This window comes from Suncus etruscus, chromosome 18 (genome assembly GCF_024139225.1).
Source record: "Suncus etruscus isolate mSunEtr1 chromosome 18, mSunEtr1.pri.cur, whole genome shotgun sequence".
Lineage (NCBI taxonomy): Eukaryota > Metazoa > Chordata > Mammalia > Eulipotyphla > Soricidae > Suncus > Suncus etruscus.
In genome coordinates this window covers 35,928,112-35,955,502 of record NC_064865.1, presented here as the reverse complement: position 1 = coordinate 35,955,502, position 27,391 = coordinate 35,928,112, and the positions used below count along the sequence as shown (strand labels likewise).

General features: G+C 37.2%; 1 pseudogene; it reads left to right on the top strand.

The window, feature by feature from the left end:
* Nucleotides 1-3,631: 3,631 nt before the first annotated feature.
* LOC125995800 (mitochondrial 2-oxodicarboxylate carrier-like) lies at nt 3,632-27,144 on the top strand (annotated as a pseudogene).
* Nucleotides 27,145-27,391: the final 247 nt, after the last annotated feature.

The window sequence follows — 27,391 nt, the reverse complement described above, 5'->3', positions numbered from 1 at the left end:
CTGGGGCTCAGGAGGGTAAACTGCTCTAGGTTAGCCATTGGTCTAGGTGGCAGGCCCAATCTCACCCAGTCTATTGTTCCTAGCCCGTCCCAGCAGAGCAGAGTGGGTCAGGTACAGGGTTCTCCTCACTGGACTGCACTCATCTCAGGCTCAGGAGCGCAGGGAGTGGCAGCAAGAAGCCTGTCTCAGGCTCCCATGTGGACAGTATAGAGGTGCAGGGGAAAAGCACTCACCCATGTGCTCTTCGCTCGGGCTTGGGGTCCTTAGGAGGGGCGTGGAGTGTGGTGGCGAGAAGCCTATCTCAGGCTCCCACGTGGAGAGTGTGAAGGTGCTGGGAAAAGCACTCACCTGTGTTCTCTCTGCTCAGTCTTGGGGTCCCTAGGAGAGGCGTGGGGTGCGGCAGTGAGAAGCCTGTCTCAGGCTCCCATGTGGAGAGTGTCCTTCACCTCTTAAGTTTACTCAAAGATAACTGAGTTTGTGTGACACTAATGTTAATTGGATTGGTTTTTTAATGTTCATTTCTTATCTATTATTATTGGTGTACAAGAAGGCCATTAAATTTTGCATGTTGATTTTGTAGTCTGCCAATTTGTTATGTAAATATATTGTTTCAAGAAGCTTTTTGTTAGAGTCTTTAGATTTTTCTAAATATAGTACCATGTCATCTGCAAACAGTGAGAACTTGACTTCTTTCATATCTGGATGCCCTTGATATCTTTTTCTTGTCTAGTATCTATGCCAATAACTTCCAGCACTACATTGAATAGGAGTGGTGTGAGAGGGCAGCTTTGTCTTGTGCCAGATTTTAGATTGAAGGCTTTTAATTTATCTCCATTGAGAATAATATTTACCATTGGCTTGTGGTAGATGACCTTGAATATATTGATAAAAGTTTGTTACATCCCATCTTAATGAGAGGTATTGAATGAGTATTGGATCATATCAAATGCTTTCTCTGCATCTATTGATATGATAATCTCATACCATATGGTTTTTGGGTTTTTTTTGTTATTATGGTGATTTATGTTGATTGATTTACATATGTCAAACCATACTTGCATAGCTGGAATGAAACCTACTTGGTCGTGGTGAATGACCTTCTTGATGAGGTGTTTCCAGGATTTTGTTGAGGATATTTGTATCTGTGTTCATCAGCGATATTGATCTGTTTTACTTTTTTTTCAGCATCTCTGTCTGGTGCTGTTAGCTTTATAAAATCTTCAGAAGTATTCCTGTTACTTCAATTTCACGAAAACCTGAAAAGGATAGGTAGTAGTTCCTCTTGAAATGCTTGAAAGAATTTATATTTATTTTTATATATAAATAGGGATTTATATATACTATTTATATTTCTAAACATTAATTTATATTATAATATTATATTATATCATTATTATTACATTACATCACATTATATTAATTATATTACATTAATTAATTTATTTATGTAATATATTTATTATATATTATTAGTCACCAGGATAGATCACTTGCTGACCCACAAAACATATCTCCATAAAGTCAAGAGGATATGAATTGTACAGACTACCTTCTCAGATCACCAGGCACTGAAATTAGAAGTTAACTACAAAGAAACACTGAAGAAAACCTTTAAAGAAAACCTTTAACATGAAAATTAAACAGCTCACTGACGAACAACCCGTGGGTTACAAATAAACTCAAGGGAAAATCAAAATATTCCTAGAAACAAACACCAATAAAGATAAAAATTATCAGAATTTATGGGACACAGAAGAAGTGGCACTAAGAGAAAAATTCACAGCTTTGAAAGCACATACCAGCAAGGAAGAAGGGTCCTACATAAATTAATAATATAATTTATAAAATTAAAATTATAAAATTAAAAAATGATCAAATATAGTATATTTTTGTTGGGTTTCAGCCTAGTAGATCTATCAAGGGGTGACAGGGCCGTATTGAAGTCTTCCACTATTATTGTGTTGGTATTGATGTCTTCTTTCAGATTTGTAAACCAATTGTATTAAAATTTTTCTGATCCCTCATTGGGTGCTTATATTTTTAGGAGCATGATTTTTATTTGTTGTGCATACCCTTTGATTAGTACGGAATGAGCAGTTTTTTTCTTCTAACTTTTCTGAGTCTAAAGTTTTTTTTCATCTGATGTTAATATGGCCACTCCAACTCTTTTAAGGGAGTTGTTTGCTTGGATGATTTTTATATAGCAGTTAATTTTGACTCTATGTTTGTTCTGGCTATTCAGATGTGTTTCTTGTAGGCTGAAGAATGTTGAATTCAGCTTTTTACCCATTTTGTCACCCTGTGTCTCTAACTGGTGCATTTAGTCTCTAAATGTTGAGAGAGATAATTGTCATGGGATAATGTCATCTTTGTGTAGAAGTTTGGTGCATCTATTGGTTTATCTTGTCTTAAAGTGACCTTTCATTTATTCTTTTTCAGGCTGTTTTTGCATCTGTAAAGTTTCTAATCAATTTATCCATGAAGCTATGTTACTTACTTCAAACCTGAAAGTGAGTCTGGCTGGTTGTAGTATCTTAGGTGAAGCATTCATTTCGGTGAAGCATTCATTCACTATACACCACCACTGCCTTCTGGCCCTGAGGGTTTCTTGTGACCAGTCTGCTATATGTCTTAAAGAGGCTCCTTTGAATATGATTTCCAGTTTTTATCTTGCTGCTTTCAGTATTCTATCCTTACCTGTGAGAATTGTTATTGTGACTAAGGTGTGTCTCTGGATGCTTTTCTTTGGGTCTCTTTTAGCTGGTATTCTTTGGACATGCAGGATTTTGTTGCATACAGTCTTTACCTCTGGGGGATTCTCTGCAATGATGTCTTTGATGGTTGTTTATTTCTGGATATTTTTTCCTTGGTCTCTAGGACTCCAATGATTCTTATATTGTTTCTGTTGAATTATCAAGAACTTCTATTTTACTTTTTATTATTTTTATTTGTTTTTCATTTTGTTTTGTTTTGGTTTTGGTTTTCATTTGTGGGCCACACCCGGTTTACATTCAGGGAAGTAATCCTGGCTATGCGCTCAGAAATTGCTCCTGGCTTGGGGGACCATATTGAATGCTGGGGGATCAAACCACAGTTTGTCCTAGATTAGCAAGTGTAAGGCAGATGCCCTACCATTTGTGCCACTGCTCCAGCTCCATGTCTTCTATTTTCATCTGTTCACATTCTTTAAGTATTTTTTCCATTGTCTGATAATTTGCTTTAAGTTTCTCTCAATCTCTTCTTCTTATGAAGTTGTTATGCATTGCCTCTTCCAACTCATTGATTTTGTCCTCAGCTACTGTTATTCTGTTGGAGAGGGTTTTCACTGAGGTTTTCATTTCATTTTCAGTCCTGTTATTTTAGTTTGGAGTTTTCTGATTTCTATCTTTGTGGTCTGCTCAGCTCGATCTATGCTTTCTTTGAGTTCTATAAACATCTTTCATATTTATTCTGCATGATCCTTATCTGAGAGACTGACTAGGTGGTTGGGACTTCTCTGGTTATCAGAGATGCCATATTCATTTTCTACACATGGTGTTTCTTGTATTGTTTTCTCCATGGTCACACTTGTGGTTTTTTTCCTAAATGTTATGATGGGGTTCATTGGTTAAAAGAAGAGCACATCTGCAAAATGGACCAGAGTGACCACACTCCTCTAGATCCACTCTTTGTGATCAGAGACAAAAATCTTGCCACAGACCCTGAGGAGAAAATATTTTCTGGGTTCATTCTTGGCCACTCTAAGCAGAACAGCAGAGATCAGGTAAATAGGCAGAAGGAAGCAGGCACCTTTCGAATTTCTCCTGTGTGTCAAGGCACAGAACAGGGATAGGCCATTTCCTTCATGGTTAGGGACCACCAACCTTGCCACCAAGCCCTGCGGAGAAATTTTTTGCTGGGTTCATCCTTGACCACTTTAAACAGGACAGCAGAGAGAGCAGGAAATTATGCAGGAGTAAGCAGGTACCTTTCAGATTTCTCCTTTGTGTCAAGGTACAGGGCAGGGATTGGACCCCTCCCTTCACAGTTAAAGACACCAACCTTGCTTCTGAGCCCTTGATATGGAGCCCTGAGGAGAAAATTTTCACTGGGTTTATCCTTGGCTGCTTTAAGCAGGATAGCAGAGAGAGCAGGAAAACAAGCAGGAGGAAGCAGGGACCTTTCAGAGTTCTCTTTGGCAAATATTATTCTCAATGGGCATAAACTAAAAGCCTTTCCTCTAAAATCTGGTACAAAACAAGATTGCCCTCTCTCACTACTCCTATTCAACAGAGTGCTAGAAGTTATTGCCATATGACTAGAGAAAAATATATCAATGGCATCCAGATAGGAAAAAAAAGAAGTCAAACTCTCACTGTTTCCAGATGACATGATACTATATTTAGAAAACTCTAAAGACTCTATCACAAAGCTTCTAGAAACAATAGATTCATACAGAAAAATGAAAGGCTACAAAATTAACATGCATAATTCAATGGTCTTCTTATACACAAATAATGATAGAGAGGAAATGGAATTATAAAACAATCCCATTCACAAACTCAAATACCTTGAAGTCAAATTAAATAAAGAAGTGAAGAACTTATACAAAGAAAACTACAAAACAAAGCTATAATAAATAAAAGAGGAACCAAGCACATTGATACACATACTTTGTTCATGGATAGGGTAGACTAATATAATTAAAATGGCAATTATCAAAAACAAAACAAAAAAACTAGGGCCTAGAGTGGTAGCACAGTGGTAGAACATTTGCCTTGCACGTGGTGATCTAAGACTGACCCAGTTCAATTCCCAGCATCCCATATGATCCCCTGAGCCAGGGGCAATTTCTGAATGCATAGCCAGAAGTAAGCCCTGAGTGTCACCAGGTATGGCACAAATAACAAAAACAAAATAAAATAAATAAAATGGCAATTCCCCCCAAAGCTTTGTACAGATTTAATTCAAGTAGAAATGGATCAACTATTCCTGTAATACATTTGTTACAATAAAAATCCATGTATAGCTAAAGTAACCCCAATGAAACAAAAATGGAGGCATCACTCTCCCCAACGTTAAATTGTACTAAAAATCAATAGTCATTAAAGCAGTATAGTATTATTAAAGACAGACCCTCAGATCAGTGGAATAACACTGATTCAGAGAATCATTCAGAGAATGATCCTCAGGCATACAATCACTTAATCTTTGATAAGTGGGAAATAGACTCAAACTGGAACAAAGAAAGTCTCTTCAACAACTGGTGCTGGGACAACTGGTCAGCCACATGCAAAAATTAAATTTGGACCAATATCTTACACCACCACAAAAGGCAAATCTACATTGATTAATGATCTTGATATCAGACCCAGAAACATAAGTTATATAGAAAAACTCATAGGAAAAACACTATGACATTGAGAACAAAGGCATCTTCAAGGAGGTAACATCTCTTTCCAAAAAAAATTGGAAGCAGAAATCAACAAATAGGACTAATTTGAATAGAGATTGGGAGAAACTATTCACTACATACCCATCAGATAAGGGGCCAATATATCAGATATACAAAGTACTGACTGAAATTAATAAAATAATAATCTAATCCCATCAAAATTCTGAAGACATGAACAGACACATTCACAAAGAAGATCTGAAAATGCACAAAAGAACCATCAAAATGCTCCATATCACTTATCATAAGGAATATGCAAATGAAAAAAACAATGAGGTACCATTTCATACCACAGAAACTTGCACACATCACAAAGTATAAGAACAATAAGTACTGGTAAAGATGTGGGGAGAAAGGAACGCTCAGTCACTGCTGGTCAAAATGCCATTGAATCCAGCTTTTATAAAAAATAATATGGAGATTCCTCAAAAGAACTGGAAATTGAGCTTCCATATAATCCAGCTATACCACTTCAAGAAATATACCCTAGAAGCACAAAAACACAATACAAAAATGCTCTCTGCAAATTTAATTTGTTGCAGAACTATTTACAATAGACAGATTCTGGAAACAACCCAGATACCCTACAACAAATGAGTGACTAAAGAAACTTTGCTACATGTACACAGTGGAATACTATGAGACTCTTAGGAAAAATAAAATCATAAAATTTTCCTGTACATTAATGGAGATGAAAACTCTTATACTTAGTGAAATAAGTCAGCTGCAGAGAGATAGACATAGAATTGTTTCATTAATCTTTGGGATTTAAGAAAAATAATATCAGTGCTTGCTGATCTTAGAAGGAGGTCTTTACAATTTCTATTCACTTGATTTTATGTAGATGTTTTTTTGGTTTTTAGACCACACTTGGTGATTGCCAGGGGTTCCTTCTGGCTCCACACTCAAAAATCCATCCTGGCTTGGGGAACATATGGGATGCCAGCGATCAAACTGTAGTTCATCCTAGGTTAGCATGTGCAAAGAAGGCAAATGCCCTACCACTTGCACCACCGCTTTGACCCCTATGTAGGTATTTTATGGTCCAGAAATGAGGTCTATTCACAATAATGACCCATGTTCATTGGAGAAGAATGTGTACCCAATTTTCTGAAGATAGAGTGACCTATATATATTTATGTCACTTTTTTCCACTTCTTTCAGAGTTAGAATATTCTTGTTGAAATTCTGACTGGTTGACTTATCAAGGGATGGCAGGATACTATTGAAGTCTCCCACTATCGTTGTGTTACTATAGATGTCTTCTTTTAGATTTGTCAACAAATTTATTAAATATGTTTTTGTTTCTGGTCCTTCATTTGGTGTGTATATGTTTAGGAGTGAGTTTTCTAGGAAAAAAATGGGAGGCATCACTTTTCCCGACTTTAAATTGCATTACAAATCAGTAAACATTAAACATCATGGTATTGGAATAAAGACAAACCAGCAGAACAATGGAATAAACTTGAGTATGCAGAGAATGTTACCCACATATACAATCAATTATTCTTAAAACAAGGCAAGAAATTTAAAAATAGAGTAAAGTAAGATTCTTTAACAAGTAGTGTTTAAGTAACTGGCAAGCCACATGCAAAAAAAAAAAAAAAGAATACTCAGAACTCCATTTAATACCTTGCACAAATGTCAAATCAAAATGGATTAATGACCTTGATATTAGACAGAGACCATAAGGTCTATAGAACAACATGTAGGTAAAAATACTCCATGACATTGAGACTATAGGCATCTTCTAATAAGAAACATCACTCACCAAACAAGTGTAAGCAGAGATAAACAGATGGGACTACATTAAGTTGAGAAGATTTTGCACATCAAAGGAAATAGTGACTAGGATACAAAGACCACAAAGAGAATGCGAGAAACTATTCCTCCACTACCCATCAGATATCTATGATATGCAAGGTACTGATAGAACTTAACATGAAGGGGCCTAAGCAGTGGCACTAGAATTAAGGTATCTGCCTTGCAAGCACTAGCCTAAGATGGACCATGGTTCAATCCCCTGAAATCCCGTATGGTTCCCCTAAGCCAGGAGCGATTTCTGAGAGCATAGGCAGGCGTAACCCCTGATGTCAAATTGGTGTGGCCAAAAAAAGTAGAAAAAAAGAACTTAACATGAAAAAAAAAATCTAGCCACATTAACAACTGGGGAGAAGAAATGAACAGACACTTTCTCAAAAAAGAGCTACAAATAGCCTGAACACACATGAAAAAAATGTTCCACATCACTTACAATAAGGAAGATGCAAATCAAATAAAAATAAGGTACAATCTCATGCCACAGAGACTGGCACACATCACAATAAGAACAATAGTGTGGTAGAGATGTATAGAGAAAGGAACTGTCATTCACTTCAGGTGGGAATACCATCTAGTCCAGCCTTATCAAAAACAATATGGATATTCCTCAAAATACTGGATATTGAGCTCCCATATGATCCAGCTATAACACTTCTAGGAATATGCCCCAGGAACACAAAAACACAATACAAAAATACCTTCTCCACACCTATATTTATTGTATCACTATTTATAATAGCCTGAATCTGGGAAAAAACAGATGAATTGCTAAAGAAACTGTGGTACATACACACATTAGCATACCATTGAAAAATTAAGTAATAAGATTTTCCTATACATGAAAAATATTATGCTGAGTAAAATAAGTCAGAGGGAGAGAGAAACACACAGAATAGTTTCACTCATCTATAGGACTTAACAAAAATTATAAAAAACATTATTATGCGTAAATAAAGATATCATTTTTATCTATGCTGTCCTGCATTTTTGGCATGATTTCATTCTGGGTGCGGCTCATCTGCCAATCTGTCTTCCCGTGAGCCTTCCGTGGAGCCTGCCTTCCCATGAGCCTTCCTTAGAGGTGAGACGACACGCCCAGAAAGGGAGGACCCACAGAACTCCGCTGGATCTCAGATGCCAGCACCCTTCTGCCTCTCTTCTCTGCTGTCCTGCATTTTCGGCCTGACTTCATCCTGGGTGCAGCTCATATGCCAGCCTGCCATCCCGTGAGCCTTCCGTGGAGCCTGCCTCTCCGTGAGCCTTCCATGGAGGTGAGTCGACAAGCCCAGAAAGAGAGGAGCCAGAGGAGCATGGTTGCTCCGATCCCCTTCGCTATGGTGCACATCATTAAGCCAATGAGTACAACCACAACACGTAGAAAAACCCGCAATACAATGGGGAAATAACGCAGGCCAGTCCCAGACATAGAGAATGAAGATGGCAACCCAGACGACTTGAGCCTGACCAACCACCTAGTCAGACTCTCAGATAAGGAGTTGAGAGTAGCAATATGGAAGATGTTCGAAGAATTCAAACAAAGTATAAAAGAGAACACTAATAAGAATCAAGAGAATATGAAGATAGAAATGAGAAAACTCCAAACTGAAATTTCAGATCAAATAACAGGTCTGAAAAACTCAGTAGATAAATTGAAGAAAAACATGGTTGAGCTTTCCCACAGGTTAATAGCTGAGGATAGAATCAGTACACTGGAAGATTAGATGCATAACAATTCCATACAGCAGAAGAAATTAGAAAAAAGCCTCAAAGCAAATGATCAAACAATGTAAAAATAACTCAAAGAATGAGAACAGATGAAAATAGAAGTCTATGATAAGCTCAACAGAAACAACTTAAGAATCATTGGAGTCCCAGAGACTCAGGAAGAAAATCTCCAGGAAGAATCAACAGTCAAGAACATCACTAAAGAGAAACTACCAGAGCTAATGAATACATGCAATCAAATCCTGCATGCTGGAAGAATACCAACTAAAAGAGACCCCAGAAAAAACACCCCAAGACACATCCTAGGCACAATGACGAATCCCATATATAGAGATAGAATTCTGAAAGCAGCAAGATAGAAAAGAGAAATTACATTCAAGGGAACATCCTTGAGATTTACTGCAGATCTGTCACCAGAAACACTCAAGGCCAGAAGGCAGTGGTGGGACATAGTGACAAAACTCAATGAAATAAATGCTTCGCCTAGAATACTGCACCCAGCAAAACTCACTTTCAGGTTTGAAGGAAAAATACATAGTTTCACAGACAAACAACAGCTCAAAAACTTCACAGACTCAAAACCATTCTTAAAAGAAAAACTGAATGGCATACTTTAAGACAAGGCTTACCAACACACACAACAAACTTTGATATAAAGATGGCACTAACTCCCAGGACAATTCTTTCTCTCAATGTCAATGGACGAAATGCACCAGTTAAGAGACACAGAGTGGCTAAATGGATCAAAAAACTCAATCCAACCTTCTGCTGCCTACAAGAAACGCACCTGAATAGTCAGAACAAACATCGACTCAAAATAAAAGGCTGGAGGAAAATCATCCAAGCAAACAACACCGAAAAAAAAGCAGGAGTGACCATACTAATATCAGATGATGCAAACTTTATACTTAGGAAAGTTGTAAGGGACAAAGATGGACATTTTGTATTAATCAAGGGATATGTACAGCAGGAAGAAATCACCCTCCTAAACATATATGCACCGAATGAGGGGCCAGCAAAATATTTAATACAACTGTTGACAAATCTGAAAAATAATATCAATAACAACACAATAATTGTGGGAGACCTCAACATGGCATTGTCAACATTAGACAGGTCAACCAGACTGAAATCCAACAAGAATATACTAGACCTGAGGAGAGAAATGGAAGAAAGAGGCCTAGTAGATATATACAGGACACTCCACCCCCACAAGCCTGGATACACATTTTTCTCTAATGTACAAGGGACATTCTCCAGGATAGACTACATATTAGCACATAAAACATACCTGCATAATATCAAGAGGATAGAAATTTTGGAGGCTGCCTTTGCTGACCACAAAGCCCTGAAATTATATGTGAACTACAAAAGGACACAGAAGAAAAACTTTAACACCTGGAAGTTAAACAGCCTCATACTGAATAGTGAGATGAAATCAAAGAGGAAATCAAAACCTTCCTGAAAACAAATGACAATGGAGACACAAACTATCAGAACCTATGGGACACAACAAAAGCAGTAATGAGAGGAAAATTTATAGATTTGCAAGCACACATCAGGAAAGAAGAAGGGGCATACCTGACTAGCTTAATGACACAGCTCATAGAATTAGAAAGTGCTCAACGAAAGGATCAAAAATAGGGAGTCAGAAGGAAATAACAAAGCTGAGAGTAGAAATCAATGAAGTGGAAACCCAAAAAACAATCCAAAAGATCAACGAAAGCAGAAGTTGGTTCTTTGAAAAAATAAACAAGATTGATAGACCACTGGCAAAACTAACAAAGAAAGAAAGAGAGAGAAACTTGATAAACTCATATTAGGAATGAAAAAGGAGACATCACTACTGATATGGTAGAGATTCAAAGGGTAATCAGAAACTACTTTGAAAAACTCTATGACACTAAAAATGAAAACCTGGAAGAAATGGATAAATTCTTGTAATCTTATAATGTTCCACTATTGAATGAAGAGGATGTAGCATATCTAAACACACCCATTACTATTGAGGAAATTAAGACAGTAATCAAATGTCTGCCCAAAAACCAAAGCCCAGGTCCAGAAGAATTTACTAATGAATTCTTTCAAACCTTTCAAGAGGAACTACTACCAATCCTGGCAAGACCCTTTCATGAAATCGAAAAAAAAAAAGGAAAACTTCCAAGTAGATTTTATGAAGCCAACATCACCTTGATACGTAAACCAGACAGAGATGCTATGAAAAAAGAAAATTACAGACCAATATCGCTGATTAATGCAGATGCAAAGATCCTCAACAAAATCCTGGCAAATAGAATTTAACGCCTCATTAAGAAGATCATCAACTACGATCAAGTAGGTTTCATCCCAGGAATGCAAGGCTGCTTTAACATCCATAAATCTATCAACATAATACACAACATCAACAGCAAGAAAAATAAAAACCACATGGTCATATCAATAGATGCAGAGAAAGCATTTGACAAGGTCCAACACCCATTCTTGATCAAAACTCTCAGCAAGATGGGAATGGAAGGAACCTTTTTCAATATAGTTAAGGCCATCTACCACAACCCAGAGGCAAATATTGTTCTCAATGGAGAAAAACTGAAAGCCTTTCCTCTAAATTCTGGCACAAGACAAGGCTGTCCTCTCTCAGCACTCCTATTCAACATAGCACTGGAAGTACTCGCTATAGCAATTAGGCAAGAAAAAGATATCAAGGGAATCCAGATAGGAAAGGAAGAAGTCAAGCTCTCACTGTTTGCAGATGACATGATACTCTACTTAGAAAAATACAAAGACTCTACCAAAAAGCTTCTAGAAACAAGAGACTCATATAGCAAGGTGGCGGGCTACAAAATTAACACAAAAAAATTAATGGCCTTTTTATATACCAATACTAATAAGTAAGAAATGGACATTAAGAAAAAAAACCCATTCACTATTATGCCACACAAACTCAAATATCTTGGAATCAACTTGACTTAAATTGTGAAGGACCTATATAAAGAAAACTATAAAACTCTGCTCCAAGAAATAAGAGAGGACATGTGGAAATGGAAGCACATACCCTGCTCATACATTGGCAGGATTAACATAATTAACATGGCAATACTCCCCAAAGCATTGTGTAGATTTAATGCGATCCCCCTAAAGATACCCATGACATTCTTCAAAGAAGTGGATCAGGCACTTTTGAAATTCATTTGGAACAATAAACACCCTCAAATAGCTAAAGCAATCGCTGGGAAAAAGAATATGGAAGGAATTACTTTCCCCTACTTTAAACTTTACTACAAAGTAATAGTTATCAAAACAGCATGGTATTGGAATAAGGACAGGCCCTCAGATCAGTGGAATAAGCTTGAGTACTCAGAGAAAGTTCCCCAGACATACAATCACCTAATTTTTGATAAAGGAGCAAAAAATCCTAAATGGAACAAAGAAAGCCTCTTCACCAAGTGGTGTTGGCACAACTGGATAGTCACTTGCAAGAAATTGAACTTAGACCCCTAGCTAACATCATGTATGAAGGTAAAATCAAAATGGATTAAAGACCTCGATATCAGACCCAAAACCATAAGATATATAGAACAACACGTAGGTAAAACACTCCAGGACATTAAGACTAAAGGCATCTTCAAGGAAGAAACTGCACTTTCCAAGCAAGTGAAAGCAGAAATTAACAGATGGGAATATATTAAGCTGAGAAGCTTCTGCACCTCAAAGGAAATAGTGCCCAGGATACATGAGCCACCACTGAGTGGGAGAAACTATTCACCCAATACCCATCAGATAAGGGGCTAATCTCCAAAATATACAAGGCACTGACAGAACTTTACAAAAAAAAAACATCTAATCCCTTCAAAAAATGGGGAGAAGAAATGGACAGACACTCTGACAAAGAAGAAATACAAATGGCCAAAAGACACATGAAACAATGCTCCACATCACTAGTCATCAGGGAGATGCAAATAAAAACAATGATGAGATACCACCTCACACCCCAGAGAATGGCACACATCACAAAGAATGATAATAAACAGTGTTGGTGGGGATGTGGAGAGAAAGGAACTCTTATCCACTGCTGGTGGGAATGCCATCTAGTTCAACCTTTATGGAAAGCAATATGGAGATTCCTCCAAAAACTGGAAATCGAGCTCCCATACGATCCAGCTATACCACTCCTAGGAATATACCCTAGGAACTTAAAAATACTATACAAAAACCCCTTCCTTACACCTATATTCATTGCAGCACTATTTACCATAGCAAGATTCTGGAAACAACCAAGATGCCCTTCAACAGACGAATGGCTAAAGAAACTGTGGTACATATACACAATGGAATATTATGCAGCTGTCAGGAGAGATGAAGTCATGAAATTTTCCTATACATGGATGTACACGAAATCTATTATGCTGAGTGAAATAAGTCAGAGAGAGAGAGAAAAAAACGCAGAATGGTCTCACTCATCTGTGGGTTTTAAGAAAAATGAAAGACATTCTTGCAATAATAATTTTCAGACACAAAAGAGAAAAGAGCTGGAAGTTCCAGCTCACCTCAGGAAGCTCACCACAAAGAGTGATGAGTTTAGTTAGAGAAATAACTACATTTTGAACTTTCCTAATAATGAGAATGTATGAGGGAAATTGAGAGCCTGTTTAGAGTACAGGCGGGGGTTGGGTGGTGAGGAGGAAGACTTGGGACATTGGTGATGGGAATGTTGCACTGGTGATGGGTGGTGTTCTTTACATGACTGAAACCCAAACACAATCATGTATGTAATCAAGGTGTTTAAATAAAAAAAGAAATAGCTATTCTCTAACAGCTCTTAAACTTAGGAAAAATGCATTAAGTAACTAATTTTGCGTGTACATGAAGGGTTTTGTACATTGTATATTGTATGAAAGAAACTCAATTACAAAAAAGACCCTATATTTTGAAACAGCTTGTAACTGATGTATTTAAATAATCTTAAAAATAGTAATAATAGGGCCCGGAGAGATAGCCCAATGGTGTTTGCCTTGCAAGCAGCCAATCCAGGACCAAAGGTGGTTGGTTCAAATCCTGGTGTCCCATATGTTCCCCCATGCCTGCCAGGAGCTATTTCTGAGCATACAGCCTGGAGTAACCCCTCAGCATCATTTGGTGTGGCCCAAAAACCAAAACAAAAATGTCAGGATTACACATTAAAAACGTGACAACAAAAATAATAAAAACCTGTTCAAAATGTGAAATGTTCATCAGAATTATTGTCATAGAAATGTTCATCTTAAGTAAAAGATGTGAATATACTATTCAGCCAAATTAACCTAACTTGAAAGTTAATAGAAATAAATTTTATTAAAAAGTACTCTTGAAAGAGCAAATTTCGTGGCCAGAGAGATAGCATGGAGGTAAGGTGTTTGCCTTGAAAGCAGAAGGATGGTGGTTCAAATCCCAGCATCTCATGTGGTTCCCAAGCCTGCCAAGAGCGATTTCTGAGTGTAGAGCCAGGAGTAACTCCTGAGCAAAGCCGGGTGTGACACCCACCCACCCCCCAAAAAAACAAAAAAAATAAAAAATAGACCAAATTTCACATTACACAAATGTGCTATTCTTTTAAAGTATACATTCCACCTCTACAGGTATTAAAAGCACTTGTTCTGGGGTTGGGGGAAAAAAAACACTTGTTCTAATCTATGTCCCATATCAAATGTGTAAACTTCATCTATGGTATGAATGGAGTGATAGCTTTTCTCAACATCTTTTACCTATTTAATACTTTGTGGCAATATTGTTATTTGCATAGAGCAACTAAAATAGATATTTTATTGAAATATGATGAACTACACAAAGATTCATTTTTCCTATAATAATCTGCACAAAATGAGACATACTTAACTTAGCCTATGCTAAGTTCCTCCCCTATTGTAGTATCCCTTCATTTTTCTTTTTAACTTTCCAATAAATCTCTATACTTTCTAACTCTGAATATTGCTCAATATTTATTAGTTGATATTTTCAATCTTGAAGAACCCTGAAATGGTAGATGAACACAGAGACCCCTCCCATCACTTTCTCTAAATCTCAAGGACCTAAGACCCAAGTATAGCACAATTGGAAACCTGAGAACTGCTGGCTATGGCACCAGTTGGGTCCCAACCAATTCCCAAATGTGTTAGAGGTGGCTTGGTAATGTCAGAACCAAGAGATAACCTCAAGGAAAGAATGTTTTCATCTCTATATTTTACCTAATTTGACCACCCATGAAATTTCTGGTATTGATATGGTCTAATAAATTCTGCTAAGAGTACTTATGCATCACAGGCACTCAGGTCCACCAGCACCACAAGACAACCAACAAGGTACATTTGAGTCAAATTGTTCTTCAATCGGTAAAAGAATAGTCTCCATCAGCTGTATTCTCTCAGAACCATAGATTCAGGTTGGAATGTGAAATTTCTTTTTTGTAGGGAAACAAAGTTATTACAACCTAAGTACAGGAGTTTCAGGACTTTCTACCTTTCCTCAAAGAATTTTAGGAGAAGGCAAAATGGTGGAGAAGATAGCTTTTAGTAAAAAAATTTTGAAATATGTGAGGAAAGAAAAATAGATGTGTTCAAGAGAAAACATCTTTAGAATATAAATCAGTGGATATAAAGAGAGATAAATTTTAAAGAGAGAACAGAGCCTATAAGAAGCCAATAATCTACCAATATGTTTTGGGAAGAGGTGATACCTCAGTTTCTTAAAAGTCAAAGAACTCTAGATCTGCACCTCAAACAAATGTGGTTTCATCCATTTGGGCTACATTAGGCGTGGCAACAAAGTTTGTTTCTCAAAAGCTATTTATCAGGTTCACCTTACATTGAAGCATCTGAACCTACTGACCACATTTCAAAAGAATACCTGGGTATCCTGAACAGTGCTCGGGTGCTCATTCCAAAAGAAATAAAAATTATAAAATAATATCATCAAGAATTATATTACAAATTTATAGCATTTTCACTGATTCTAATAACAGAATAGACACACTGTAAATTTTTGATAAATTAGAATGTTAGAATATAAGTTAGAATATAAGTTTGAAATTAACTGCTGCTTTATTTATGTAACCCTGGCATTTAGAAGGTTTGAACTTAACTGATTTTTTAATCCTGGTTTTGCTTATACCCTAAACATCAGTATATAGTCATGCAGGATCGAGTTTTAAGGAACAAAGACTAGGCCCAGAAGAACAACCAGTTCCTGGACAGATGGACAGATGACAACCAACACTGCACCCTGGATCAGGAAGAACATGTTTTCCCCTCACTGTGTCTACAACCCACCCTAGCTATTTGTCTGATGCAAATATATTCTATGAGAAATCCTAGCCATTTGTCTGATGTAATTTTGTACTAAGAACCTATAGTTTTAAACAATCATTACCCATAAATGGGAATCTTTTAAATTCCCTATTAAAAAGGGCCTATAAGAAATAAATATGATCAGACTCAAACACCAAACCCAAAGTCAATGATAACAGAATCGATTCCCAATCTACAAGAAGCTATACACAGAGGGGAGCCGTTACTTTAGCAGACTAGGGGTCAAGAGAGAGAGATATGGGATGCATGCTGGGAATAAGGGTGGAGAGAGGACAACACTGGTGGCGGGAATGATCCTGATTTATTGTCACTATGCACCTTAAATATTACTGTGAAAGATTTGTGATTCACTTTGGTAACAATAAAAAATATTTTTAAAAAATAAATGACATGTGAGCGCACCCATAACTACCATTTTCTTTTTCTTTTTTTTTTTTTTGGTTTTTGGGTCACACCTGGCAGTGCTCAGGGGTTATTCCTGGCTCCAGGCTCAGAAATTGCTCCTGGCAGGCACGGGGGACCATATGGGGCGCCGGGATTCGAATCGATGACCTCCTGCATGAAAGGCAAACGCCTTACCTCCATGCTATCTCTCCGGCCCCAATAACTACCATTTTCTTAGGTGGTAGTTGACCCCAGCATACTTTCTAGCAGTGCTGTTTGTCATCTTCAGTCTTTGAGATGGGTCTTGAGTCTGTAGTTAACACTTAAAACTTCATAGTAAAAGTTATAGTCCTTTAAAAAAGATTAATAAAATATATGTATAATATATGTATATATTATAACTACATATGGGTTAAATAAAATGATAAAGCATAGGAATAAGTTAATTAACTGAAGAAGAAATAAATGATTTTAAGAAGGGCTGGAGTGATAGTAAATCAAGTAAGTCCTTAAAATCAGTAGATCTGGGTTCAATTCCTGTAACCCTATCCAATACCCTGGATTTTTCAGCAGTGGCCTGTATATACAGATCCAGGGATAAGTCCTGGCCCAAAAAAACCATTAAATAAATAAATATTTAAAATGTTGCAGGCATGCAGATAGGGGGATCTGGTAAAGATATTTTGGGAAATAAAACTTGAGACAAAATTTCCATCCTTTAAGTAGCCCACCTCTTTACTATTTTTGTTTCATTGTGTGTGTGTGTGTGTGTGTGTGTGTGTCACACCTGGCAACTTTCAGGGGTTATTTCTGGCTATGCACTCAGAAATCGCTTCTGGCATGCTCAGGGGACCATATGGATGTCAGAAATTAAATCAGGTGTGTCTTGGGTTAGCTGCATGCAAGGCAAAAGCCATTCAGCTGTGCTATTTCTCCAGCCCACCTCCACCCCTTTAAAAAGCAATTCTTGAACTCTTTGAAGATGCAAAAACCAAAGCACAGATGCTGAAATATTAAGATCCACCATATCTGCCAATTTTCCCCTGAGGAAGAAATTTATGATCTTGATTAATTAAATAATATCTAAAATATAAAATATGAACTTGAGCATAAAGTATGTGTTGGGTGGATGGTATAATCGGAACTCCTGGCAAGTGGAATTTAAGCTGTCTTTTTTTTTTTTTTTAACATCTCTCTTCTCCCAAGTCTATCAATTGAAATAAGGAAATGCAACTCACAAGGACATAAAAGAAAAAATAAAATATAATTTTAAATGTTAGGTAATTCTAGGTGACATCTGATCCAAAATAATAGAATGTGATAAAAGTTTCAAAAATGGATATTTAAAATATTTTAGCACAGTAACAAAAATATTATGTATGGTAAAGAAAGTTTATCTTTAGGAATGGGAGTAAAGAAAGAATTTGCCTTAAAAATACTTGAAGGAGGGAAGGTGTGTGCAGGCCTCTGAGCAAAGGGAGCTGGGAGCAGACCAGGGAAGGTGTGAGGCCGGGAAGTGGAGATAGGAAAGAATCATGCAGGTCACCAATGCATCACCATAACATAGGCAGCCCAGGGTGATCGTGAGTCATGATAGAGAAGCCAGAGAAAGCCACAGGGGGTCGCCCACTCACCAATAGGACACAGGTAGCCCGGGGAGATAGAGAGTCAGGAGGACCAGTGACTAGTAAGGCAAGAAGGAAGTGCAGGCTAGTTCACAGGTGGGGGAAGGGGTGAGTAATTTAGTCTCAACTGCGCCCTCTACCATTGTGGCCAGGAACAGAACTGTAGTGTCTAGCAGGAAGGGGGGCATTGACAAGGTTTGACTGGAGTACGTGGGAGGGGCCAAACCTCAGCAACCTCAGCCAGCATACCCACCTAGAGCCACACTACAGAGAAGGGACCCAGCGCCAAGCTTCATGTGAAAAAGCAGGCTGAAATCTGAAGGCACTGCACTCCAAGACAAACCAATAAATGCAAAGAAATATGGATAAACCCATGAAGACACTAACAGCTAGATATATGGAGAGAAATCCTAATAAGTTTCCAAGTCCTCCAAAACGGACAGGCCCAACAGTTGAAGACCTAAAAGCAGTCATGACGAAAGAAATGCAAGCCATGGTAAAAGAATGAAAGAATAAGTAGCCTGCAAGTACAAGAAATCCATAGATGAACAAATCAACCAACTTAAAGAAGACCTGTTACAGAACATGAGAGATTTCATACTATTAGAATTAGAAGAAATAAAAAACTCCAAAGAAAGCTATAAGAGAAAAATCACACAGTTGGAGAACTGCATAAAAGAACTCGAAGAAAAACTGAAAACAAAAAACTACAAAGAATTCAACAAGGAAATAAAAGGTAAAGAATGGGAAGAAAAAGTACAGTATTTAATCAACAAAGGCAAAATAAATAACTTAAGAATCGTAGGTATAGCAGAAGAGGAAGAAATAAGGAAAGGGGAAGAACAAGTAATCAGGGAAATAATAGCAGAAAACTTTCTCACCCTCTGGAAAGAGGCTTTGGTACAAATCTAGGAAGTGAAAAGAGTCCCTAATAAAATAGACCCTAATAAACCAACACCAATATATATAGTAATCCAAATGGCAAAAAAACAATGATGAACTCCTTAAAGCAATAAGTGACAAAAAAAAATCTCAAAGACAAAGGAAGAAACATAAGAATCAAACCAGATCTCCCATTTAAAACAATTCAAGCAAGAATACAGTGGAATGACATATTTATAGGACTGAATAAAAGAAATTTCAAACCTAGAGTCCACTACCCAGCAAAACTCTCATTCATATGGGAAAGAAGATTAAAAACATTATTGAACAAAAAAGAACTCGCATTATTTGTGCAAACAAAACTGATTCTAAATGACCTACTCAGAGACAAATTACACAATCCAAACTACCAATTGTAACAACCACCCGATACAACTCAACTCCACAACAGCCCTCTAGGTCAATAATCTCCCTAAATGTTTAATGTAAAATGTCTCTGCCATAAAAGACAGATAGCAGACAGCTGGATTGGAAAACATAAACCGGATTTCTGCTGCCTACAAGAAACACATCTACAAGTACAGGATAGGCACAAGCTTAGAAAAAAGGGATGGTAATAAATCATTCAGGCCAATAGAAAGCAAAAAAGGCAGGGAAGGCCATACTTGTATCAGACCAAATTGCATTCAACCACAAGAAAGTAATCAGAGACAAAGAGGGTCACTACTTACTGATCCAGGGAACACTAAATCAAGAAGTAATAACCCTGGTTAATATTTATGTAGCTAATGCAGATCCAGTAAAATATGTAAGGCAATTGCTCACAAACCTAGAGAAATACATGAAAGGAAATGTGATATTAGTAGGAGATCTCAATACTCCACTATCAATACTGGACAGATACACCAGACTGAAACCTAACAAAGAAATAAGAGCCCTAAATAAAAAATTAAAATATCTAAAGCTAATAGACTTATATAGGTCCCTCCAAACCCAGAAATCAGAATACACATTTTTCTCAAGCTCACATGGAACCTTCTTCAGAAAAGACCAGTTCTTAGGATATAACTCTAACTTGTATAAAATCAAAAATGTAAGGATAATTAGAAGAACCCTATCAGATTACTATGCAACAGAGATCAAAATTGACTGTAAGAAGAAGAAATGAAGAAAATCCAACAACTGTAAATTAACCAACATGCTGCTCAACAATAGCTGTATCAAAGAGGAAGTCAAGGAAAAAATAAAAAGATTCCTTGAGACAAATGATAATGAAGAGACAACTTCTGTGGGACACAGCAAAAGCAGTAATTAGGGGGAAACTCATAGCAATAAAGAAAGAGGAAAATGACAAAATCAGCAGATTAAAGGGTCACCTTAAGGAGCTGGAACAATAGCAGCAAAGAAAATAAAACACAACCAGAACACAAAAAAATAATACAAACCAGAGCAGAAATAAACAATATAGAAACTAAGAAAACAATACAGAAAATCAGTGAGACTAGGAGTTTTTTTTAAGTTTGGGACTATTTTATTTAGAGAGTGGTGACATCAAGAAAAAGGCAGAAACAATATCATAACTCTGAAAAGTTTATAAAAATGAATAGAATAAATATAAGTTTATTTTTATATAAGTCTTGGAAGTTCTGAAATTTAAGTACTAAATAAGGAAACTAAGACTCATATTTCTATATGAATATTTTAATGTCTATTTCATTGAGACACTACAGTATTAATATATTGAAACCATTGATTTTATGTGCAGTGCTGACACCCTTAACCCTCCACTGGTGTGTCAATTTCCTTCCACCATTGTCCCATAGTTCCTTCCTCTCATACAATTATCCTCTTCAGCTCCCAGTTCCAGCTATCATGTATCAGGGTTTGCTTCAATCAGGGATCATCTAATCCTTTCTTATTTCTTTAACTTTACTTTTTTTTTTGAGAGAAGACCTGTTGGATGATTACTGGTGTCTCTCTATCAACCAGGTCAAATGGTTTGATGCAAGAACCTAAGAATGCTGTGATATTCAGGCTTTGTGATGCCAGGGATGTTCCAGGACACCTTGGTTGTTGATCTGTGGCCTTACTGGGACACATCTGATGGTGGTGAGGTAGCGATGTGGTGACAGGTAATATTATCACGTTGGGTACATTCTATTTGTATGCCCTAATAACTCTACTACCACTTGATCACCTTTTGTTTCTTTATGATCAGCATATTAATCACATGATATTTTATTTTACTTTCTGATTCAATTAACGTAGCATGTCACCCTCCAAGTCTATACAAACTGAAACAAATGGAAAATATGTTCTTTTCTCATAGCTAAGTATATTATTCCATTATGGATTTGTATACCACAGTCCTTCCATCCTTCCTTCCTTCTTTCTTCCTTCCTTCTTTCCTTCTCTTTTCATTACAAATTTTCTTTCTTTTCCCCTCTTTTTCTTGGTCGCTACCCTTCAGTACTCAGGGTTTCCCCCTAAGTCTGTGCTTAACAATGATTTCTGCCGGAGCTCAGGGAACCATATGCAATGCCTGGGTTCAAGCCAGGGCCTGACACTTGCAAAGCAATAATATTAAGCATGGTACTGTCTCTCTGATCCTATAAAATGAGTTTCCTCAAATACTCATTTGTTGTTGGGCACTTGGGTTGTTATCTGATTTTAGCCATTGCAGATAATGTTGTGAGTGAAAAAATATTTAATTGATGTTTTTGCTTCCTTTTTTTATTTTAATACCTTGATTACATACATGATTGTGTTTGTGTTTCAGTCATGTAAAGAACACCACCATTCACCAGTGCAACATTCCCATCACCAATGTTCCAAGTCTCCCTCCTCACCACCCAACCCCCGCCTGTACTCTAAACAGGCTCTCCATTTCCCTCATACATTCTCATTATTAGGAAAGTTCAAAATGTAGTTATTTCTCTAACTAAACTCATCACTCTTTGTGGTGAGCATCCTGAGGTGAGCTGGAACTTCCAGCTCTTTTCTCTTTTGTGTCTGAAAATTATAATTGCAAAAATGTCTTTCATTTTTCTTAAAACCCACAGATGAGTGAGACCATTCTGCTTTTTTTCTCTCTCTCTCTGACTTATTTCACTCAGCATAATAGATTCCGTGTACATCCATGTATAGGAAAATTTCATGACTTCATCTCTCCTGACAGCTGCATAATATTCCATTGTGTATATGTACCACAGTTTCTTTAGCCATTCGTCTGTTGAAGGGCATCTTGGTTGTTTCCAGAGTCTTGCTATGGTAAATAGTGCTGCAATGAATATAGGTGTAAGGAAGGGGTTTTTGTATAGTATTTTTATGTTCCTAGGGAATATTCCTAGGAGTGGTATAGCTGGATCGTATGGGAGCTCGATTTCCAGTTTTTGGAGGAATCTCCATATTGCTTTCCATAAAGGTTGAACTACATGGCATTCCCACCAGCAGTGGATAAGAGTTCCTTTCTCTCCACATCCCTGCCAACACTGTTGATTCTCATTCTTTGTGATATGTGCCATTCTCTGGAATGTGAGGTGGTATCTCATTGTTGTTTTGATTTGCATCTCCCTGATGACTAGTGATGTGGAGCATTTTTTCATGTGTCTTTTGGCCATTTGTATTTCTTCTTTGTCAAAGTGTCTGTTCATTTCTTCTCCCCATTTTTTGATGGGATTAGATGTTTTTTTCTTGTAAAGTTCTTTCAGTGCCTTGTATATTTTGGAGATTAGCCCCTTATCTGATGGGTATAGGGTGAATAGATTCTCCCACTCAGTGAGTGGCTCTTGTATCCTGGGCACTATTTCCTTTGAGGTGAAGAAGCTTCTCAGCTTAATATATTCCCATCTGTTAATCTCTGCTTTCACTTGCTTGGAGAGTGCAGTTTCCTCCTTGAAGATGCCTGTAATGTCCTGTAGTGTTTTGCCTATGTGCTGTTCTATATATCTTATGGTTTTGGGTCTGATATCGAGGTCTTTAATCCATTTGGATTTTACCTTTGTACATGATGTTAGCTGGGGGTCTAAGTTTAATTTTTTGCAAGTGGCTATCCAGTTGTGCCAACGCCACTTGTTGAAGAGGCTTTCCCTGCACCATTTAGGATTTCCTGCTCCTTTATAAAAAATTAGGTGATTGTATGTCTGGGGAAAATATTCTGAGTATTCAAGCCTATTCCACTGATCTGAGGGCCTGTCCTTATTACAATACCATGTTGTTTTAATAGCTATTGCTTTGTAGTACAGTTTAAAGTTGGGGAAAGTAATTCCTCCCATATTCTTTTTCCCAATGATTGCTTTAGCTATTCTAGGGTGTTTATTGTTCCAAATGAATTTCAAAAGTGCCTGATACACTTCTTTGAAGAATGTCATGGGTATATTTAGAGGGATAACATTAAATCTGTATAATGCCTTGGGGAGTATTGCAATTTTGATGATGTTAATCCTGCCAATCCATGAGCAGGGTATGTTTTTCCATTTCCTTGTGTCCTCTCTTATTTCTTGGAGCAGAGTTTTATAGTTTTCTTTGTATAGGTCTTTCACATTTTTAGTCAAGTTGATTCCAAGATATTTGAGTTTGTGTGGCATTATTGTGAACGGGGTTGTTTTTTTAATGTCCATTAGTTACTTATTACTATTGTTGTATAGAAAGGCCATTGATTTTTGTGTGTTAATTTTGTAGCCTGCCACTTGCTGTATTAGTCTTTTGTTTCTAGAAGCTTTTTGGTAGAGTCTTTAGGGTTTTCTAAGTAGAGTATCATGTCATCTGCAAACAGTGAGAGCTTTACTTCTACCTTTCCTATCTGGATTCCCTTGTATCTTTTTCTTGCCTAATCGCTATAGCAAGTACTTCCAGTGCTATGTTGAATAGGAGTGGTGAGAGAGGACAGCCTTTTCTTGTGCCAGAAATTAGAGGGAAGGCTTTTAGTTTTTCTCCATTGAGGATAATATTTGCCACTGGCTTGTGGTAGATGGCCTTAACTATATTGAGAAAGGTTCCTTCCATTCCCATCTTGCTGAGAGTTTTAATCGAGAATGGGTATTGGACCTTATCAAATGCTTTCTCTGCATCTATTGATATGATCATGTGGTTTTTATTTTTCTTCTTATTGATGTTGTGTATTATGTTGATAGATTTACGGATGTTAAACCAGCCTTGCTTTCCTGGGATGAAACCTACTTGATCATAGTGGATGATCTTCTTTTTTTTTTTTTTCTTTTTTTGGTTTTTGGGCCACACCCAGTAACGCTCAGGAGTTACTCCTGGCTATGCGCTCAGAAGTTGCTCCTGGCTTGGGGGACCATATGGGACACCGGGGGATCGAACCGAGGTCCGTCCAAGGCTAGCGCAGGCAAGGCAGGCACCTTACCTTTAGCGCCACCGCCCGGCCCCGGATGATCTTCTTAATGAGCCATTGAATCCCATTTGCCAGGATTTTGTTGAGGATCTTTGCATCTGCATTAATCAGCGATATTGGTCTGTAATTTTCTTTTTTTCGTAGCATCTCTGTTTGGTTTTGGTATCAAGGTGATGTTGGCTTCATAAAAGCTATTTGGAAGTGTTTCTGTTTGTTCAATTTCATGAAAGAGTCTTGCCAGGATTGGTCGTAGTTCCTCTTGGAAAGTTTGAAAGAATTCATTAGTGAATCCATCTGGGCCTGGGCTTTTGTTTTTGGGCAGACATTTGATTACCATTTTAATTTCATCAATGGTGATGGGGGTGTTTAGATATGCTACATCCTCTTCCTTCAACCATGGAAGATTATAAAAGTCCAAGAATTTATCCATTTCTTCCAGGTTTTCATTTTTGGTGGCATAGAGTTTCTCAAAGTAGTTTCTGATTACCCTTTGAATCTCTGTCATGTCAGTAGTGATTTCTCCTTTTTCATTCCTAATACGAGTTATCAAGTTTCTCTCTCTTTCTTTGTTAGGTTTGCCAGTGGTCTATCAATCTTCTTTTTTTTTTTTTTTTTTTTTTTTTTGGAAGAACCAACTTCTGCTTTTGTTGATCTTTCGATTGTTTTTTGGGTTTCCACTTTGTTGATTTTTGCTCTCAGCTTTGTTATTTCCTTCTGTCTTCCTATTTTTGGGTCCTTTTTTTGATCACTTTCTAGTTCTATTAGCTGTGTCATTAAGCTACTCAGGTAAGCTCCTTCTTCCTTCCTGATGTGTGCTTCCAAAACTATAAATTTTCCTCTCAGTACTGCTTTTGCTGTGTCGTATAAGTTCGGATAGTTTGTGACTTTATTGTCATTTGTTTCCAGGAACCTTTTGATTTCCTCCTTGATTTCATCTTGGACCCACTGGTTATTGAGTATGAGGCTGTTTAACTTCCAGGTGTTAAAATTTTTCTTCTGAGTCCCTTTGGAATTCACAAATAATTTCAGAGCCTTGTGGTCAGTGAAGGTAGTCTGCAAAATTTCTATCCTCTTGATATTATGGAGGTATGTTTTATGTGCCAGCATGTAGTCTATCCTGGAGAATGTCCCATATACATTGGAGATGATTGTGTATCCAGGTTTCTGGGGATGAACTGTCCTATATATATCCACTAGGCCTCTTTCTTCCATTTCTCTCCTCAGGTCTAGTATATTCTTGTTAGGTTTCAGTCTGGTTGTCCTATCAGTGTTGACAAAGCCGTGTTAAGGTCCCCCACAATTTTTGTGTTGTTATTGATATTATTTTTTAGATTTGTCAATAGTTGTATTAAATATTTTGCTGGCTCCTCATTTGGTGCATATATGTTTAGGAGAGTGATTTCTTCCTGCTCTACACACCCCTTGATTAATATAAAATGTTCATCTTTGTCCCTTACAACCTTCCTGAGTATAAAGTTTGCATTATCTGATATTAGTATGGCCACTCCAGCTTTTTTATGGGTGTTGTTTGCTTGGATAATTTTTCTCCAGACTTTTATTTTGAGTCGATGTTTGTTCAGACTATTCAGGTGCTTTTCTTGTAGGCAGCAGAAGGTTGGATTGAGTTTTTGGATTCATTTAGCCACTCTGTGTCTCTAGACTGGTGCATTTGGTCCATTGACGTTGAGAGAGAGAATTGTCCTGGGATTTAATGCCATCTTTATATCGAAATTTGGTGTGTCTTTTGGTTAATCTTGTCTTACATTAGGTCTTTCAGTTTTTCTCTTAAGACTGGTTTTGTGTCTGTAAAGTTTCTGAGCTTTTTTTGTCTGTGAAACCATGTATTCTTCCGTAAAACCGGAAAGTGAGTTTTGCTGGGTATAGTATTCTGGGTGAAGCATTCATTTCATTCAGTCTTGTCACAATATCCCACCATTGCTTTCTGGCATTGAGTGTTTCTGGTGGCAGGTCTGCTGTAAATCTCAAGGATGCTTGCTTGAATGTAATTTCCCCTTTTGATCTTGCTGTTTTCAGAATTCTGTCTCTATCTGTGGCATTCGTAGTAAAAGGTAGTAAAAGTTTTCTTGCAAGCCCATCAGAACACATTTACAGAGCAACCCTCTACTATAAGTTATGCAAGACACATAATTAAGAAGGAAGGATTTGGTCTCCGGGACCTCAACAAAGGATTTACAGCAACTTTGGGATGCTATGGGATTTTCAACTTGGTTTATTTTGGTTTCTACTACAATGTCAAAAAAAATATTCCTGTCCATAAGGATACAACGTTGGAGTTTTTGAGAAAATTTTGAATTGATCTTCTCTCGGGCACAATAGCCTCCATCATTAATATTCCCTTTGATGTTGCCAAAAGCAGGATTCAAGGGCCTCAACCAGTTCCTGGAGATATTAAGTACAAAACCTGCTTGAAAACAATTGCAACCGTCTATCAAGAAGAAGGGATTTTAGCTTTATACAAAGGCCTGTTTCCCAAAATTATGAGGCTTGGACCACCAGATGATGCAGTAATGCTGCTGGTTTATGAATATGTTTATTCATGGCTTCAGGAGAACTGGTGATTGCCTACGGAGTGCTATTTCCCTTCTGATTTTTGGATATTTACTATCCAGTACTATGAGAAATTAGAATTAGATAAACTAATACAGTTATAAGATGATTGTTATTTTATAGAATTGAAAAACATTTGCTCAGGAACTTCAGAAATTATCCCTAAGCAATTTAAGACAGATTTGTCATATTGATAAAATCATGAGATAATAAGCAATTGAAATGATAATATAAAATGGATAATAAATATAAATCACAT